Below are 8,283 nucleotides of genomic sequence, written 5' to 3'. Positions count from 1 at the left end.
ATATATATATTCTTCCAGAGTTTCTGATGCAAATACAGTTTTATTTTCTATTTTACTCAAAAAAGTAGTTATACCTCTGTTATATTTTGTTTTTTGGTTTTTTGTTCGTTTTTTGAGACAGGGTCTCACTATGTAGTTGAGACTGACCTGGAACTCACTTTGTAGCCCAGCTGGTCTTGAACTCACCACGATCCTCCTGCCTCAGCCTCCTGAGTGCTAGGATTACAGGCATGCACCATCACACCCAGCACCTGTGTTATATTTTGAAGGTATACCTCTGTTATATTTTCCATTTCAAGATGCAAAATTACCTCAATCTCTTTAGCAGCTGCACAATAACCTACTGTGGATGAATCAATCATATTTATTTAACAAATTAATTACTGATGAACATTTATATTGTTTCCAATCTTTGTTATTCCAGTTAATGCTACAGTTAGCAAGGTTAAAGCAAGTATTATTTTACACATTTGAATTTATATATCTGTGTGGTTAATCCCCAGAAGTGTGATGGGGGGGCTGGGTCAGGATTTATATGCAATTCTAATTTAAAAGAAATATAAAAATCACCCTTGGGCTGGGTGTTTAGCTCAGTGGCACCGTGCCTGCCTCACAAGCACAAGGCCCTGAGTTCAATCCCTGGTACCAAAAAACAAAATAAAACAAGATAAATGTCACCCAGCTGTGCATTCTTCCTATTAGTTATAAATGAGATTACCTGTTTCTCTTCCTTTCTACTCTCTACCATACCCACCCAAACCCCAGTCCCCACCCTGGGACAAAAGAATGCTTTGTCAACCATTATATCACTTTTTATGTTGTTGTTCTTTTGTTTTTGTTTTTTTGATTTTGGGGGGGTTTTTGAGACAGGGTTTCACTATGTAATTCAGACTGACCTGGAACTCACTATGTAGCCCAGGCTGGTCTCGAACTCACAGTGATCCTCCTGCCTCAGCCTCCTGAGTCCTGGGATTACTGGCCTGTGCCACCATGCCCAGCTGGCACTCTTCTCAAATCAAAGTTGTTTAAAGGAGTTTGCCCTTTTATACCCCAATGGGTGGGGTCTGGACTTTTCCTCAGGTGCTCTCCTCATCTTTCCTACTGTCCTAGTGTAAAGTATTTGGCTTCTTTTTAATGCTCATCTTTTCAGCAACAACTCACTCTTGTTTTCAGTCCCAACATTTTTTTTTTTTTTTTTTTTTTTTTTTTTTTTTTTTTGTACCTGGGTTCAAACTCGGGACCTTCTTCTTATGAGGGAGGCCCTGGCACCACTGAGCTAAATCCCAGGCCCTGCCCCACCTTTAGAGGTACTTCCTTTCTGGCCAAGCTGCAAGTTTTTCAAGCTTTTCAGCTCTTCCTTTTTCCCTGGGTTAACACTATAAATCTGGCTAGAAGCAACTGATAATACTGATACCACAACCTGAACGTTGGATTGTCTTGAAATCTTTTTTCTTCTAGATTAATTTGTCCAGTGCCCTTAGTCTCAGTCTCCTGCAAAATTTCAGGACATTGACAAAATGTAGACAAGTATCTTGCCAGAATGTAACATGCCTTATAGGGAAAGGGTAAGGTGATATTACCAGGGACTCCTGCAGTGGTCCTGGTCTCCTGTAAGCAAGTGTGATGTCTGAGAGACAGGAAAGTGGAAATTTTAAAAGGCACACAGACGGAGACTTAGAGAAATCGAGTCTTGGGCTGATCTGAGTCTTTTGCTGCTCTGAGCAACAACAACAACAACAAAAATAACTCCCTTCCCAGGACATCCAGTGTTATTGATTACAAGTGTAGGAAGAGGCGAAGCTAGGCAGGCCTTGGACACCTGCTGATTACAGGTACCAAGCAGGCAGGACTGTAGAATGAGGGCACAAGCATATCTTTGCTAAAGAGAACAAACAGTTAATTAAGAGGGGAGGAATTTAGCTCCACTTAGTTGACCTTGACTGGGAGTGAACTCAGCCAAACTTTGTTACTTCAATGTGACACAGCTGAATTATGGAGGGGCAAGAAGCTTGTACCACTATAGCCTGCTAATCCTGGGCAGAGCTGTCTACAATGCATGGCCTCTAGTCTAGTTTCCAGTAGAACCTTGGCCTTTCTGTCCACATTCCTATCAGCATTCAGGTCTTCTCAGCTCTGACTAACATCACCCATCAACTTCCATTTACAGAATTCTGGAGCTTCTTTAGCCCCCATGTCCAGACCTTTCCAAACTCCTCCTGAAACCAATTCTAAAGGCTTCTGTGAGGTATAGTCACAGCAACAGCCCCACTTCTGTATTAGGTTCAGCTTTCCTATTGCTAGAACAAAATATCCAATACCCACAATTTATAGGAGGAAAGCTTTAATTTGTCTCATGATGTTGGGGTTTCAGTCCATAATCATTTGGCAGAAAGGGCATGGTAGAAGGCCATGGCAGAGGAAAGCTAGTCACGACATGCATGTTAGCCAGGAAACAGAGAAAAGGAAGGACGGGAAACAAGAATACACCTTACCAGAGCTGGGAATGTAGTTCAGCAGTGCAGCACCTGCCTAGCAAGCACAAGGCCCTGAGTTCAATCCCTGGTACAAGAAGGAGGAGGAGGAGGAGGAGGAGGAGGAGGACGAGGACGAAGAAAAAGAAGAAAAAGGAATACACCCTTCCAGGTCATGCCCCCCACCTCCTCCAACCAGATTTTACCTCTGAGCATTAATCCTATGATGATTAAAGCACCTCCTCTCCAACCACCTTCCAAGAATTCCATATTCCGATTATATGAGACTTTGGGGGGACATTTTAGATCTAAATCATAACAGATCACTAAATGAAATCATTTTAACAGTGGCACATGTACCTCACAGATTTGTTGTAAGGATGCAATGAATCAATGCCCAATATCTAGCACAATACAAAGTCCGTGCTAAGGGCTCAATTCACAGGATTTATAGCTATTAAAATTACTTTCTAAGGGGCCAGGGATTTAGCCCAGTGGTTCTGCTCCCTACCTCATAATGCAAGTTCTTGAAGTTGTATCCCAAACAAAAAAAAAAAAAAAAATTACACCTAAGCTTTGAGAGGCTACAAAATAACCACAGTCAAAGGGAGATACTCAATAAAATACCTTACAGAGGGCTAAGCCATAAGCTCTATTTATATTACAAAGGAAAGCAGAAGTGGGGTAACAGGTAGAGAAAGGTTGAGATAAAAGAATGGTGGAAGAGGGAATGTTGTTAAAGCTGGTTGAGGAATAATTTGGTTTTATTACACTCTTCTCTCTATTTTATTTTATTTTATTTTTTGTATGGGGAATTAAACTCAGGGCCTCACACTCAGTCTGGTGCTGTATTGCCGAGCTACACCCCCAGCCTTCTACTATAAATTTTCTAATTGTTATAGATGGTATATGTGAAACCACTCATTTAAAATGGGCTTTTGAAAGAAAAGTTTATTCCAGTGAACAGAGACTAAAATTAAGGACTAAAAACAGGGAGATTCTAGCAGCTAGCTGGGAAAAGCCATCTGTGTATGGGCTGACACTGGGAGAGAGAAATAGCAGCAGCTAACTGGAAGAGATGTCATACGTGAGTGGATGGTCTAACACCAGGAAAAAGATATTAGCAGCTAACTGGAAAGGAATTAGACTTATATAGGCATTGAAAGGGCTAATAAATCTGGGGTGAAATGTTATGATTGAGTCCGGGGACAGTTTACACAGATGTATAGACAATCACTGGGCTTCTCAGTGCTAGGGGGGTTTGTATACTTGATTTTGTGTCCATTTTTCCTATTTACTGAGAAGGTGCTGTTGTTTGCTAAAAGCAGCCTGTTTGCTTTGTCCTATTTGTTTAGGATAGGTATGACACTAAACTCTTTGGTTTAACAATAAAGCAAAAGAAATATATTTTTGAATGAAATTATTTTTGAATGAAAGATTAAAAATCTACATAATTTTGTTATACAGATTCAGTGCAATCCCAATCAAAATCCCAATAGCATATATCACAGATTAGAAAAAAAAAATCCTAAAATTCATTTGGAATGAGAAGAGACCTAGAATAGCAAAGGCAATTCTGGGCAACAAAGGTAAAGCGGGGGCTCTCACAATCTCTGACTTTAAACTATGCTACAAAGCTACTGTGATAAAAACAGCACAGTACTGGCAAAAGAACAGACCTAAGGATCAATGGAACAGACTAGAGGATGCAGAAACAACTCCAGATGTACTCAGCCACCTCATCTTTAACAAAGGAGCTAAACACCTTCCCTGGAAGAAAGATAGCTTCTTTAATAAATGATGCTGAAAAAACTGGCTTTCTACATGCTAAAGATTGAAACTAGACCCATATTTTTCACTACGCCCTAACCTAAGATTGAAATAGATTAAAGATCTAAATAGTAAAACAAGGGGCTGGGGATTTAGCTCAGTGGTGCCACTGCCTGCCTTGCAAGGACCCAAGTTCAATCCCCTGTACCAAACCAAAACAAAACAAAAAAAACCAACACTAAATCTGCTGGACAAGAGAAAAGTAAAATGCTTGAGGACATAGGAGTAGGCAAAGATTTTATGAAGAAAACCAAGACCACATAGGAACCCAGACTACAAAGAATTGACAACCTTGACCTCTCATCTTATTAAAAAGCTTCTCCACAGCAAGAGAAACCACCAACAGAGAGAAGAGACAATCCATACTGTGAGAAAAAATTTTACCAGCTGTTCAGATAAAGGACTATTATCTAGAATATATAAAAAACTAAAAAAGCTAAATCCACCAAATTTAAAGACCCAATCCAAAAATGAGCATTTGAAATGAAAAGATACTTCTCAGATGAAGAATTAGAAATAGCAAATAAATATATGGAAAAAATGGTCAATATCACCGGTCATTTGTGAGACAGACCTGGCACCACTGAGCTAAATCCCCAGCCCTGGTCATTTGTAAAATGCAAATTAAAGCAATGCTGAGATTCCATCTCACTCCAGAAAGATGCTATCAAGATATCAACCAATAACAAATGGTGGAGGGGTTGTGGGGAAAAAGGAAAGCTTCTCCACTGTTGGTGTGAGTGCAGACTGGCACAGCCACTGTGGAAATCAGTGTGGTATATTTCTGAAAAAACTAAAACTAGAGGTTCCATTTGACCCAGCTAACTTCTCAAAAGAATTAAAAGCATCATGCAAACAAAACAAAAACAAAAACATGCAATTTAAGCCAGGTGTGGTGGCTGCAATTTAAGCCAGCACTTGGGAGGCTGAGGCAGGAGGATCACTATGAGTTTGAAAGCAGCCTGGTCTACATAGTGAGTTCCACGTCAGTCTCAACTACATAGAGAGACCCTATCTAAAAAAATTAAAAACCAACCAAACAAACAAAAACAAAAATACCCCCAAAATAAAAAATAAAAGCAAATATATATAAATAAAATTCATAAAGATCTAGGAAAACTGCAATTACATAGAACTTTCACTGTGAATTCCAATTCTTTAAACTCTTTCTCTAGGGTACTTACAAATGGGAAACCAGGGATCTTCAAGCTCCAAACAGATTTTACACTTCACCAAAAAAATTCAAGCTCCTTAAACATTCCCTGCATCATGGGACAGAGAAAATTACAGATGGGCCATACCATGAGTGGCTGCCAAGGAAAAGGGTGATTTCAGATTATCAGGGCAGTGTTGAAAGGATAAAGGGGCTTTGTATTAGTTACTTTGTTGTTGTTGTTGAAATAAAATACCCGACACCCAAAGTTCGAGGGGAAAGGGTTTATTTGGCTTACAGCAGAAGTTTCAGTCCATAATCCACCAACTTTAAGGCAGGGATGACAAACAGGGACGGCAGAGCAGAAAACAACATGGTGCACACGAGGCAGCAAAAATAACAAAGGAGTTTAACAGCATCTTTCCACCTTTTTTGTTATCCAGATCACTTGGGGTGTGTAGCACATACTTAGGGTTAGGGTTAGGGTGACTAGCATTGCATCATGAAGTAATTCCATCTTCTCATACCCCGGGGATCAAGCTTATTACCTCATGAGACTTTCGGGGCGACATCTAGACCCAAATCATAACAGGTCTGTGTAACAGAGCTGCATGGACAGAGTGCCAATTTAAACCACAAAGAGTGCTAGTGTGGCGGTACTTACCTGTAATTCTAACACTCTGGAAAGCTGAGCCAGGGACATCACAAGTTGGAGTCCAATCTGGGCAATTCAGTACCAGAGAGACAGAGAAGTGGTTGCGGGGAGAGGAGTTCTTTAACTGAAATAATTCTGAGAAACTTCTAAAGCTATGACAAGTTAGCCTTGTGTTTTCCAAAGAAGTATGACTCAAAAAGACTGCTTCCTGTACATCTTGTCACCCAGCCTAGCTAACTGTTTGGTGTGCATTGCTCTCCTTTGGATTTGTTTTGTATCTCCACAAGGAAGGCCAATAAAAACTGTCATATGTTAGCTGAAGCACAGATCAAGATTCACTTGAACGAGTGTGATAAAAGACCAAGTGTTGGTCCTGGACTCTCAGGAAGTAAGCTTGCTAGGAGATGCTGAGGATACTCTGGCAGTTCAGTACATGAGTAGGAAACATGTAGGGACTCACCTCAAGCCAGTAAAATAGAAAGATAGGAAGGAAGGAAGACAGCAAGGAAGTAGTGGGGGGAGGGAGGGAAGGAAGGGAAGGATAAAATAAAATGTTATATTTTTATGTATGCTCTGAAAAATAAAGGTATACTTCTTGTAAATACACAAAATTGGGCCAGGGATTTAGCTCAGCGGTTCGGTGGCCTGCCTTGAAAGCGACAAATACCCGAGTTCAATCCCTGGTACCAAAATAAATAAATAAATAAATAAAATAAATATGCAAAATTATTGAATATAAAGGGTAAAATTGAAACTAATAAATATATAAAAAATTTTTTTTGAGATAGGGTCTCACTAAGTAGTTGAGACTGACCTGGAACTCACTATGTAGCACAGGCTGGTCTCGATCTCATAGCGATCCTCCTGCCTCAGCCTCCCAAGTGCTGGGATTATAGGCATGAGCCACTACACCTGGCTAAATGTAAAATTTTAAGTCATCAAACAAATACCAGTTTTCTTAGATCCATTTGTCAAGATAAGCCCATAGTCAAGCTAACTCTCCAGGAACACATGTACTAGCAATACACTAGCAGCTTTGCGTATTTTACATATTCTAATCCATTCCTACCCAGATCTCCCTCAGAGGGTAATATATTCAATCTTCCTTAACTTTAGCCTTTGACATACTTCTGAGCCTGAAGGTGATGCTATCCTTTGCCTAGGAAGTTTAATAAACTAGCTTATGTGACCCATAAACTTTTCTTGTGATCTGGTATGTTTGTGGGGAAGACCTCAATAGCTAGAGATAGAAACGGGTGCAGGAAATAGTCAAGGTAAACAAATGAATTTCAACTGAAGTTAAGGAAGAATTTTACAACCATCAAATTGAGAATGGTTGTGTTAGGGTGTTTCAAAATAGAGGATATTTAAGGCCAGTGATTTAGTTCAGTGGCACCACACTTGCCTTGCAAGTGCAAGTTCCTGAGTTTGATCTCCGGTACTAAAAAAAAAAGGACATTTTTACATTCTTTTATGGGTGGTGTGGTAAAGTGGAGGCTGGAATGTCAGGCAACATTTATCAAAAGATGGACTACTGATTCAAAAAGAAAATAAATGGAAGATGAGGGTTTCTTTACATAAAGCATATTTTCTCTTTTAAAAACTGTTTAATTTATTGGTTATACAGGTTAATGGGTTTTATTTTGGCAGATTAATATACACAGATTCACACACACACACACACACACATATATTTATTTATTTATTTATGTTTACTCCTGTCCCTCCCCAAGTCTCACCCACTCCCCTAGTTTCACTTTTGTTTTTTTGGTTTTGGTTTTGGTTTCAATGTGTATGGTGTGCACCACCACATTCAGCTTGATATGCTGATTTTAATTGCTTCAGTTATATACCTAGAAGTGGTATAGCTTCTAGATTAAACGGTAGCTCTATTTTGAGGGATCTTCAGACTGATTTCCGCTGTAGTGTAGAAGGGTTCCTCTCCTTCTATTTCTAGCCTGGCTTTCCACTGGAATTTCTCTTGGTACCCTTTTTTTGCCCTTATCTGTGCTTGAATTCCATCTTGTATATCCTCTATCCAGTATTTCACCACCATATGTGACATGTCTTCACTGTTAGTTGTTTCCCTTGCTGTGCAGCAATTTTTTAATTTGATGTAGTCCCATGTATTGACTTTTTTTTTTTTTTTTTTTTGGGGGGTTTAATTTGACCTT

This window comes from Fukomys damarensis, unplaced genomic scaffold (genome assembly GCF_012274545.1).
Source record: "Fukomys damarensis isolate Sample0158 unplaced genomic scaffold, DMR_v1.0_HiC HiC_scaffold_31, whole genome shotgun sequence".
Lineage (NCBI taxonomy): Eukaryota > Metazoa > Chordata > Mammalia > Rodentia > Bathyergidae > Fukomys > Fukomys damarensis.
The sequence above is the reverse complement of the archived record's forward strand: the minus strand, read 5'-3'. Positions refer to the sequence as shown.